The following is a 12961-nucleotide window of genomic DNA, read 5'->3' as shown; positions in this document are numbered from 1 at the left end:
AAGCATTCTTGCCTTGTTCTTGATCTCAGGTAGAAAGCATTTAGTTTTATATTATTTAATACAATGCTAGTTTTATTTTATTTTTCATACATATCTTTTATAGGAATGAGAAAATTCTCTTCTGTTTCTCATGTGCACTTTTTTTTAATCACAATTGGTTATTGGATTTTTATCAAACGTTTTTCTATGTCTATTGAGAGTACCATATATATTTGTTCATTATTCTAATAATATGATATATTACATTAATTGGCTTTTTTTTAAATTTTAAACTTGCTGTGCATTCCAAGAATAAAAATATCAGGTCATTATTTATAATTCTTTTTATATCTTGTCAGATTTGCTCTTCTAAAATTTTTTAAGGATTTTTTTCTGTGTGTATTCATGAGAGATATTACTCTTCAGTTCATTTATGTATTTTCTTATGTCTTTGCCAACCTCTGTTATCAGAGTAATTCAGGCCTTAAAACTGAGGAGGGTGAATGATCCTTATTGTACTCTTTTATAAAAGACACCGTGATGGATCATTGTTTCTACCTTGTATGTTTGGTTGCATATAAAGTCATCTGAAATCAGGCTTTTCTTTATGGGATGATTTGTAATTGCTATCTCAATTTCATTATTGCTGTACCTCCAGAATTTTTATTTATTCTTGAGTACATTTGGTGCCTTGTTTCTAGAAACGTGTCTAATTCATCTATATTGTCTAATTTAATGATATAAAGTTCTTCATAATACTTTTTTTTTATTTTTTTAAAATTTTCTGTAGGGTCTTGTAGTGATACCCATTCTTCCCTGACCGATTTTACTAATTTGTAAAGTAAGACATGTATTTGTCTGTAGTCTTTTACATTTACTCACCCATTTATAATTTCTAGTGTTCTTCATCCCTTTCTGTAGATTCGAGTAACTTACCTCTGGTAATATTTTCTTTCAGCCTAAAGAACTTTCTTTAATATTTATTATAGGACATATGTGATACTCATGAACTTTTTCAGTTTGGGGGAAACATCTGAAAATTTCTTTATTTCATCTTCAGTTTTGAATGATAGTTTAACTGGATAAAGAAATCTTAAGTGAGACTTTTTCCAGTTATCTTCTGAAAATTTTGTGTTTCTTATGAGAAGCAAGTCATTAATCATGTTTTTTACCCCTCTCCCATCCATGATAAAACACTTTACTCCTGTTTTCAAGGCTGTTTCCTTCTTTTTGGCTTTCAGCAAATCATCTATGATATTTCCAAATGTCCTTATCTTTGTTTTCTCATACTTCAGGTTTATTTAGCTTCTTGTGTACAGGGATCAATGTTTTCCTTCAGATGGGATAGTTTCTACCATTATTTCTTTTCATTAAATTAAATTTATTGGGGTAACATTGGTTAATACAATGATATAATTTTCAGTTGTACATTCTAATTTGACATCTGTATAATCTATTGTGTGTTTACTGCCCAAAGTCCAGTTTCCTTCAGCTACCATATATTTGATCCTCTTTAACCACTTCACCCTACCCTCCTATATTTGAACTCCTTTACCCCATCTACCATCCACCTCCTCCCTTCCCCCTACCCTCTGGTAACCACTAGTCTATTGTCCATGTCTATGAATCTCTGTTTGTTTATCCTGTTCATTTGTTGCTTTTACATTTATATTCCACATATAAGTGATATCATGTGATTTTCAACTTTTTCTATCTGGTTTATTTCGCTTAGCATAATTATCTCGAGGTCCATCCAGGTTGTTGCAAATGGCAGTATTTCATCTTTTCTATAGCTGAGTAATATGCCATTGTATATATGTACTACTGCTTCTTTAGCCAATCATCCATCATAGGACACGTCGGTTGCTTCCATTTCCTGGCCACTGTGAATAATGCTGCTATGAACAACGGTGTGCAAATATCTTTTTGGATATGGGTGGTCAAGTCTTTGGGGTAAATACCCAGTAGAAGGATTGCTGGATCATATGTTAGAACAATTCTTAGTTTTTTGAGGAACCTCCACACTGTTTTTCATAGTGGCTGTACCAATATGTAGTCTCGCCAGCCAGTGTATAAGTGTTCTTTTTTCTCCACATCATCCCGAGGATTTATTACTTGTCCTGTTGATTATAGCTATTCTAGCAGGCGTGAGATGGTATCTCATTGTGAATTTGATTTGCATTTCCCTAATAGCTAGTGATGTTGAGCATCTTTTCAAACACTTGTTGGCCATTTGAATGTCTTCTAAAGAGAACTGTCTGTTCAGGTCCTCTGTCCATTTTTTGATTAATTGTTTGCTTTCGTTGTTGTTGTTGTTGTTGTTATTGAGTTGTACGATTCTTTCTATATTTTGGACATTAGGCCCTTATCAGAAGCCTTCTTGCATATATCTTTTCCCATTTGGATGGTAATTTTTCTATATTGGTGACAATTTCTTTCACTGAGCAGAAGCTTTTTAGTTTGATGCAGTTCCATTTATTTATTTTACTTTTTAGTTTCCTTGCCATGGAGGTCAAATTCATAAAATCTTCCTTAAGTCCAAGGTCCTTGAGTTTAGTTTCTGTTTTCTTCTATGCAGTCAATTGTCCCAGATCCTATATTCAGGTCCTTAATCCATTTTGAGTGAATTTTGGTGTGCAGTGATAGACAGCAGTCTAGTTTCATTCTTTTGAAGGTGGCTTTCTAGTTTTCCTAGCACCATTTATTGAAGAGGCTTTCCTTTCTCCACTGTATGTTTTTGGCTTTTTAGTCAAAAATTATTTGCCCATATAAATATGGGTTTACTTCTGGATTCTCAATTCTGCTTCACTGGTCTGTGTATCTGTTTTTCTGACTATACCGTGCCATTTTGATTATCGTCACTTTGTAGTATAATTTGAAGTCAGGCAAAATAATGCCTCCAGTCTCGTTCTTTTTTCTCAGGATGGCTTTGGCAATTTGGGGTCTTGTGTGCTTCCATACAAATCTGATGATTTTTTGTTCCATTTCTTTAAAAACTGCCAATGGGAATTTGATGGGGATTGTATTAGATCTGTATGCATTAAGTAATATGGTCATTTTAATGATGTTGACTCTTCTAATCCAAGAACACAGAATATCTTTCCATTTCTTTGTATCTTCTCCGATTTCTTTTAATAGGATCTTGTAGTTTTCATTATATAGGTTCTTCACATGCTTCATTAGATTTATTCCTACGTATTTTATTCTTTTTGTTGCAATTGCAAAATGAAAGATTTTTTCCACTTCTTTTTTTGACACTTCATTATTAGAGTATAGGCACACTATGAATTTTTGAATGTTGATTTTGCATCTAGAAACTTTACTATATTTGCTTATTGTTTCTAGTAGTGTTCTTGTGGAGTCTTTAGAGTTTTCTATATAGAGAATCATGGCATCCGCAGATAGTGACAATTTGACTTCTTTGTTTCCTATTTGGATGCATTTTATATCTTTCTCTTTTCTGATTGCACTTGCTAGAACCTCCAATGTTATATATTAAATAACAGTGGCAGTAGTGGACAGCCTGACCTTGTTTCTGATCTTAGAAGAAAAGTTTTAAGTTTTTCACCATTAAGTATAATGTTGGCTGAGGGTTTGTCATATATGTACTTTATTATATTAAGTTACTTTCCTTCTATACCAATTTTGTTAAGTGTTTTGATCATAAATGGATGCTATGCCAAATCGAGGGCTTTTTCTGCATCTATTGAAAGGATCATATGATTCGTATTTTTTAATTTGCTAATGTGGTGTATGATATTACTCAATTTGCGTATGTTGAACCAACCCTGTGCCCTTGGGATGAAGCCCACTTGATCTTGGTGTATAATATTTTTAATATGTTGCTGTATTCGGTTTGCTAGTACTTTATTTAGGATTTTTGCATCTGTATTCATGAGAGATATTGGTCTGTAGCTTTCTCTTTTTTTGTTAACTGTACCATGTTTTGGTATCAAAGAAACATTGGCCTTATAAAATGAGTTGGGATGTATTGCTTCCTATTTGATTTTCTGGAAGATTTTTAGGAGAATAGGTATTAAATCTTTGAATGTTTTGTAGAATTCACTGGTGAAGCCGTCTGGTCCTGGACATTGACTTTTGGAAGGTTTTTGAAGATCGTTTCAATTTCCATACTGCTAATTGATATATTTAGATTTTCCAGTTCTTGATTCAGTCTAGGAAGGTTGTATCATTCCAAGTACTGCCCAATTTCTTCTAGGTTATTATATTTTGTTTTATACACTTTTTTCATAGTATTCTTGTATGATCCTTTGTATTTCTGTGGTATCTGTCATAATTTCTCCTTTTTCATTCCTGATTTTGTTTGTTTGTGTCCTTTCTCTTTTTTCTTTAGTTAGTCTAGCTAGGGATTTGTTAATTTTATTAACTTTCTTGAAGAATCAGCTCTTTGTTTTATTTATTTTTTCTATTTTTTTTGTTTGTTTTCGATTTCATTAAATCTGCTCTAATTTTGATTATTTCTTTCCTTCTGCTGAGTTTGTGCTTCACTTGTTCTTTTTTTTTCTAGTTTTTTTTTTTAAGATGAAATGTTAACTTGTTTATTTGGGCTCATTCTTGTTTCTGGAAACAGGCATTTAATGATATGAACTTCCTTCTATGACCGTTTTGCCCTGTCACAAAGGTTTTGATATGTTGTACTATCATTATCATTTGTTTCTATGTATCTCTTGATTTCTCTTTTTATTTCTTCTCTGACCCAATTATTCTTCAGTAGCATGTTGTTTAATCTCCATGTATTTGTGGTTCTTCTTACTTTCTTTGTACAATTGATCTCTAGTTTCAAAGAATTATTATCAGTCAATATGGTTTGTATGATTTCAACCCTCTTGTATTTGTTGAGGCTATCTCTGTGTCCCAGTATGTGGTCGATTCTTGAGAATGTTCCATGTGCACTAGAGAAGAATGTATAAGCAGCTGTTTTGGGATGAAAGGCTCTGTCAATGTCAATTATGTCCAATTGGTCTAACGTGTCATGTAAGGATATTACTTCCTTATTGATTTTCTGTTTGGATGATCCGTTCATATTTGACAGCAGGGTATTTAGGTTCCCTACTACAAAAATGTTTTGGTTTGTTTCTCCTTTTAGTTCTGGTAGTAATTACTTTATATATTTCATGGGTCCCTGTTTGGGAGCATAGATATTAATAAGTGTTATGTCTTCTTGATGCATGATTTCCTTTATTTTTATGATGTGTCGTTCAGTATCTTTCTTTACCTTTTTTAGTTTGAAATCTATTTCTTCTGTTATTAGTACCACTACTTGCACTTTTCTCTGAATCCCATTTGCTTGAAATATCACTTTCTACATTTTCAGTTTGAGTCTATATTGGTCTTCGGAGCTGAGATGTGTCTCCTGGAGGCAACATATGTTTTTGTTTGTGTTTGTTTGTTTGTTTTGATTTATTCTGCAATTCTGTGCCTTTTCACTGGTCATTTCAGTCCATTTACATTTAAGGCGATTATTGAAATATGAGGTCTTCTTGTAGCCTTTTCGTCTTTTGCTTTCTGGTAGTTCAGTGTTTCCATTGCTTCCTTGTCCTTGTGTTTCTGTTTTCTTTATTTTGGTTGGATTTTGTGGGTTTTGCTTCTGGTCCTTCCTGTTTTATGTTATATATGTCAGTTCTGAACCTTTGAGAAATATGTAAAAGATAGTTATACACACACACACACATATATGTATATATACACACACATATACATACATACGTATATATATGTATGTATATACATATATATGTGTGTATATATATGTGTATATATGTATATGTGTGTGTATCATCTTCCATTTTCTTCTGCACTTTCCTTATCTCCATTCCCATTTGCAAATTTGAATCTTTGAATACCCCCTTTGTCAGTCACTATTATCTCAATTTGTCTCTATGCTTGCTGAATGTTCATTACTATCCTGCTATAGTGATTCTCTTCTTATGATTTAAGCTTATAACGTCCTATTCTTAGTAAGGGTTGCACTCCTCTCCTTCTATTTGCTTGCTAGTCATGTTACTCCTAATAATGTATTTTTTTTTGTTATTTTGTTTTAGGTGAGCTAACCCCTTTCATTATTTCCTGTAGTGAAGGCCTCATAGTGGAAAATTCCTTCAATTTGTGTATGTCTGGAAAGATCTTAATTTCTCCTTCATAAATAAAAGAGAGCTTAGTTGGATACATTATTCTAGGCTGGTAGCTCCTCTTATTTAATAATTTAAATATTTGATTTCTTTCCTTTCTGCCCTATAAGGTCTGTGCTGAGAAGTCCGTGGGTAATCTAAAGAGTTTTCTTTTATAAGTTACTGTTTTCTTCTCCCTGGTCGCCCTGAGAGTTTTGTCTTTGTCATTGATTTTTGATAATTTTAATACAGTGTGCCTTGGTGAAGGACGTTTTGGGTTGAGATAATTGATGTTCTGTGAGTTCTTGAATTTCAAGCTCCAACTCATTCCTTAGATTTGGGGAAGTCTTGTCAACTATTTGTCTGAAATGCTTTCTAGTCCCTGCTCCTTTTCCTCACCTTTGATAATGCCCATTATTCTGATGTTTGCTCTCCTGATGGTATCAGCTAGTTCTTGTATTTCTCTGTCATGATTTTTCATTCTTCGGTTTCTCTCTTCTTCCTTCTGATTTATTTCTAAATTTCTGTCTTTGATGTCACTGATCCTTTCCTCCATTTAGTCGATTCTATTTCCCAAGCTTGCTATTTCATTTTTTCAACTCTTATAGTGTTTTTTGTTTCTTTGCTTGTTTGTTTTTTATCTCCAGAATATCTATTCTGTTCTTTTTGAGGTTTCCAATCTCCTTGCTCTGGTTATCTAAATATTTTTCAATTCCTGAAATTGTTGATTTGACTCACTTTAGAACTCACTGAGATTTTTCATAAGTACCATACTGAATTCTCTGTCACTTAAGTTGCATATTTCTATATCTGTAAGTTTATTTTCTGGAGATTTTTCTCTCTCTCTTTTTTTTTTTTGTTGTTGTTATGCCTTGTTACCTTGGTTGTTCATGGTGTTTACTGGACTATTTCTCCACCCGGACATTAATGGAAGTGTATTCTCCTATTTTTCCAGAAAGAAGGTTTATTATATAAAGGTCTCTCTTTAGCCTGCTGCAAAGAAGCTCTTCTCTTTTGGTGTCTAGTAGGTGGCATCTAAGCCTCTTGGATCTCTGCTTTATATAAAGCCTTAATAATGCCTTTATATAATGCCTTTATATTTTTTGTAGGTATTTAATCATGCTTGCTACCCTCAGTTTCAGTCCCTGCCAGTGTTAGCAACAGGTTCATTAACATTTGCTCACATTCCTGGGACTCTGCAGTGATCAGTCTTTCTTGGAGGGTATGGGGGGAGAGGCCCTTTGGGTTGGGTGTTGGGGATTGCAGCTCAGCCTTAGTTTTGCAAATGCAGCTGGTAAAAATCAGCTGTTGTTTTTCTGCCATCCTCTTCTCTGCTTTCTGTTCTAATGACTGGGCCCTGCTGCTGGCTACATGCAACTCACAAACTCTTCCAGGCAGGGTTGTTCAGGAAACTCGCTGCACCAACTTTCCGCACCTTCTCCCTTTCCCCTCCCCCTACACGGAGTTCTAGTGGCTGCAAGAGGCCCTTCTTTATTTCTCCTAGTCCACCACCCGACACCTGGGATTCTGACTTGTGGTAGCTCTTATTCACAGATCCCATACTCAAACGTGCTTGTGTGCAGTTTGGATTTTTTTTTTTTTTGGAGTTTTAGATGTTCAGCTTATTTTTATTTCAAGAGGAGAGATCTGGGGACCTCTCTCACTCCACCAGATTTCCTCAGTCACATTATTTCTTTAAATATGTGTTTGCCTATCATTTATCTCTTCTGAAAAATATGTATTTTTTTATTTCTATTACATATATATTGGTACACTGGACATAATCACACAGACTCTATTATTTTTTCTTCTAATTTCTTCTATTTTTTGTTGTAAATTTCCATCAATTTATATTCAAGTATAATTATTCTTTGTTAAGAGTACATTTAGTGAATTTTTATTTATAGTTATTTCTCTATTAAACTCTAGAATTTCTATATGGACCTCTAATTATTTGAATATAGTTCATTTTGAGTCTTCGAAAATATTTTTCATAAGTACTTTGAAGACTTTGCTACTAAACTTTATATTTGGGCCAACTCAGAGTCAGTGTCTATTGCTTTTTATCACGTTTATTAGACATACTTCTCTGTTTCTTTTCATATCTTTTTTTTTTCATGGAAACCTGGATATTTTGCATAATCTAATATAGCAACTCTGGGTTATATTTTTATTTTATTTGCCAAAACTTAAACTACAGATTGTGTCTCACTGTACTGTGTTGACTAACATCTCTGCTTGATTTAATTTGTATTTTTATGTTTTTGTATTGCTTCCTAGGACTCATGTCTCTGTCTACATAGTTTGAAGATTATCCAATGATTTGGCTGACATTTTACTGAAACACTCCATGCCTATAAAGCTTCTAAAATTTACAAATTAATCTAGGGTGGGAGGAGTTGCCAGAGCCCGTCGGCTGAAGTCGATCAGTACCTGAAAGAGGGGAGTGAAGCCTAAGAAAAAAGAGGACAGGAAAGAACTTTCAGGAGGGCATACAGTCAATGCTGCAGCCTCGAGTTTATTTACCATAGCCTTTATATGTCTTTTTGAACACAATAGCAAAGCACAGAGTACAATACCACAAGAATGCTTGCATTTACATAAGTTCCTATACATCCTTCCCTCAGGGTACAAACATCCTTGCTTTCTGGGCTGTAAAACATTCCACTATCTTAAAAGGATTTCTTTAGGAGGCAAACCTCCCCTCCAGGGTCAGTAATGTTTAACTCCGCACCCTGCTTTCTAGAACCATTGTTTAAGCAGTCTCAGCAGCTGCTTCATGGCTATCAGCTATGTGACTTCTTCAGTGCCTCATATTGGCTCCCATCATGTCTCAAAATGGCTCCCGACAGGAGTAAAATACATTCAAATTTACAACCAGGTTTCCTGAGTCTCTTGCCTTTTTTTTAACATTTACTTTTGAAATTACTATAAATCCACATAAACTTGTAAGAAATAATATATCAATATGAGGATAAAAAATGGAATAGATGATAGAGGCTCTGTTCATCCCTCTTGTGACCAAATAAAAATTGTGACAGAAACAAGAAGTAAATAGTAAGGAAAATTGCCCGAGATCTAGGTGAACAAACCCTATAAGTAGAGAGAGAAATATGAACTCACTCTGCTATGGGAGAAGGTAGGAGGGTGCAAAAATGCAAGGCTGCTTGGTCCTGAGCAGCTGATGGGAATAGAGGCGATAGCAGCAGCAGACCGGAGCTACAAACCCCTCTTAAATGGGCCATGTCCACGAGAAGACTTCCGTGGTGACAGACTTGCTTACTCTGAGCACCAATGCCCAGTGGGCTGTGCGGGGGAGGCACCAGAGACTTACAGGGGTTCACTAAGCTGTCAGAGAGAGGGCTACAGGTGAGACTCACCCTGTACAGAAATGCTGGCATTATCCATTGTTCCTTTGTTGAACCCTCCACTTGCCCAGTGTGCAGACGCAGTACCACTATAGCTGAGACATCATCAAACTGGATAACAGAGGCTTCTCTGCCCAGAAGATTCTCTGAAACTCCACCTCTCCCAACTTGCAGCCACACCTAAGGTGTGCCTTTGGTGGGTCAGGTGCCCCTTGCTGAGCAGTGCCTAGACTCTCGCTGGTAGCAGTTGACCACGGTTTCTGGTGTGACCTCTTGAGGTAACTGTAAGCACCTCATCTGTGAACTGCTTGCTGAATTTTAACAGCTGGCACTGAAGGGACACTGGCTGGGGCTAAGCTTTGCCTGCAGCTGAACCCCTCTCAGGACTGTGCCGCTGAATACCTACTATACAAAGCTGCACTAATAAGACCAGGAGATTTAAGAGCTTTGCTTAATACATAGAAGCAGACACAGAGAGGCAGCCAAAATGGGAAGACGAAAAAGTAGAAATATGAGAGAACAGAACAGAGATCCAGATATAATGGAGTCAAGCAGTCTAACAGATGTAGAGTTCAAAACACTAGTTGTAAAGATACTCAATAAACTTAGGGAACATGTATATGAACTCAGTGAGAACTTTAACAAAGAGATTTAAAAAACCATAAAAGTGGAAATGGAAATTATAAAACGGAACCAGTCAGAAATAAAGAACACATTATCTGAGATGAAAAGTATATTAAATGGGATAAACAGAGTGAATAAAGAAGAGAATCAAATGCCCTATATAGAGGATGGGGAAGCCAAGAACACTCAATCAGAATGGCAAGAAAAAAAAAGCCAAGACTATAATAATTTAAGGAGCTTCTGGGGCAGTATTAAATGTAAAAATATCCATGTCATAGGGGTGTCTGAAGGAAAACAAGACACTGAAGAGCTATTTGAAGAAATAATGATGGAAGACTTCCCGAACCCAGTGAAAGGAATAGACATAAAACCCCAAGAATCACAGAGAGTCTCAAAACACAGGAGCCCAAAGAGGCCCACACCAAGACACATCATAATTAAAATGCCAAGGGTGAAATATAAAGAGAGTAGCAAGAAAAAAGCAGTTAGTTATCTACAAGGGAGCACTCATAAGACTGGCAGCTGATTTCTCAAAAGAAACTATACAGAATAGAAGGGCTTGACAGAAAATATTCAACATGATGAAAATCCAGGATCTACAACCAAGAATACTTTATCCAGCAAAGCTATCATTTAGAGTTGAAGGACAGATAAAGAGCTTCCCAGACAAAAATAAGCTAAGGGAATTTATCAACACCAAGCCAATGTTACAGGAATTATTGGAGGGACTTCTTTAAGGAGAAAAAAAACATGCATCAAAAACAGGAATAAAGAATAGTAATAACTACATTCCTGTCAACAAGTACTGCAAATGGAAAAGAATTAAGTGCTCCAACCAGAAGATAGAGTGGCTGAATGGATAAGAAAATCAGACTCCTTCATATGCTGCCTACAAGAGACTCACTTCAGATTAAAAGACACACACAGACTAAAAAGAAGGGAATGGAAAAAGATATTGTCTTGATGGACCTAGAGGATATAGTACTGAATAAAATGAGTCATATAGGGAAAGACAAATATCACATGATTTCACATATATATGGAATCTAAAGAACACAAGCAATAACAACAACAACACAAGCTGAAATAAACTCATAGATATAGATAATACTTAAAGGGATACTAGATTGGAGGGGGGTTGGTGTATGAACAAAAAAAAAAGGCAAAGAGATTAAGAGGTACAAATGGATAGTTGCAGAATAGACATGGAGATGTAATGTGTAGCAGGGGGAAGATGGTTAATAATGTCATAATAAATATGTAAAGGGATGAGGGGTGCTAAATTTAGTGGGGTGGTCATTTTGAAAGTTATGTGGATCTCTGATCACTATGCCATACAACTGAAACTGTTATATTATTGTATACCAACTATAATTGAAAAAAAAAAAGAACTCACTGAATCATAGAATGTAAATACAAGCACCTAATTGTCTATTATATTTCAAAAAAACTGGAAAAATGATATTGTAAAAGAAAAAATATAGATAATAAAGCGAAATTCTATGTACTCTGCATCCAGTTTCTTGAAATAATAACTTGAATGACTCTAGCATAATATCATACCTAGGGAATTTGTCATTGATTTAATCTATCAACTTTTTAAGATTTCACTAGATTTATATAAACTCTTTCTGTATGTGGGTTTGTTTGAGTGTTATTAGTTCTATGTAATTTTCATCACGTATTTTATCACAATATTCCTTTATGCTAACCTTTTACAGCCAAACCCATCGTATTTTCTCACCTCTTCTTAAAACAATGACAAATATGTGCTCCATAATTTTTTTCATTTCAAGAATGTTATATAAATAGAATTATACAATATCCAATGTTTTTTATTACTTTTTTTCACTCAGAATAGTCACTTGAGATGTATCCACCTGGTTAAGAACATTGTATAGTTTTAATTTTTGACTATTACTAATAAGCCTACTTTGGACATTAATATACAGACTTTTGTGTGGATATATCTTTTTCTTTATCTGGAAAAAATGCCCCAGAGTACAATTTCTGGTTCAAATGTAAAATGCATTTTGAGTTTTGTAAGGAAAGACAACATTTTTTTTCTTCAAGAGCAGCTGTCCCATTTGACATTCCTACAGTAATATATGAATGATCCAAATAATCTGAATCTTTAGCAGAATTTTATATTGACTGTTTTTTAAAATTATTTTGAACACTCTGATAGATATGTAGTGATATGTTCTTCTGATTTTAATTCTAATTGTCCTAATGGCTAAAATTTTTGAACATCTTTCATGTATATATTAATCATCCTTATATCCATGTCTCTTCATGATTTTCTTTTTCTAATCATTTTTTAAAAATTGTTTTCCTGTTTACTTTGGATAGTTCTTTATGCATTCTAGATACAAGTTTACTCTCAGATATGCGATTTGCAAAAACTTTTTCCTAAATTTTAGTTTGTCCTTTTTTTCCTTTTCTATGGTATATCACAAAACAAAAGATTTAAATTTTGACAAGGTCCAATTTATAAATTTGGTCTTTTATATAGTGTGCTTTTAGTGCCAAGTCTAAAAATCCTTGTATCAATTGTCCTAGATTCCAAAGATTTTCTAGGTCTTTTTTCTAAATTTTTATAATTTTATGTTTTATACTTAAGTCTGTGATATTTTGAGTTAATTTCTGAATTAGTCCTGAGATGCAGATCGAGGTTCATTATTTGGCTATGAATGTACAATTGCTCCTGTACCATTTATTTAAAAGGCTATCCTCAAATCATTGAATAGATTATGCATCTTTGTCAAAAATCATTTGTGTATATCCATGTGGTCCTCCTTCTGTGTTATGTGTTCTGTTCTATTTAATTATATGGTATCTCTCTGCAAATGTGCTTTCTTA

This window comes from Rousettus aegyptiacus, unplaced genomic scaffold, assembly GCF_014176215.1.
Source record: "Rousettus aegyptiacus isolate mRouAeg1 unplaced genomic scaffold, mRouAeg1.p scaffold_m13_p_9, whole genome shotgun sequence".
NCBI classification, from domain to species: domain Eukaryota; kingdom Metazoa; phylum Chordata; class Mammalia; order Chiroptera; family Pteropodidae; genus Rousettus; species Rousettus aegyptiacus.
Note: the sequence above shows the minus strand (reverse complement) of the source record.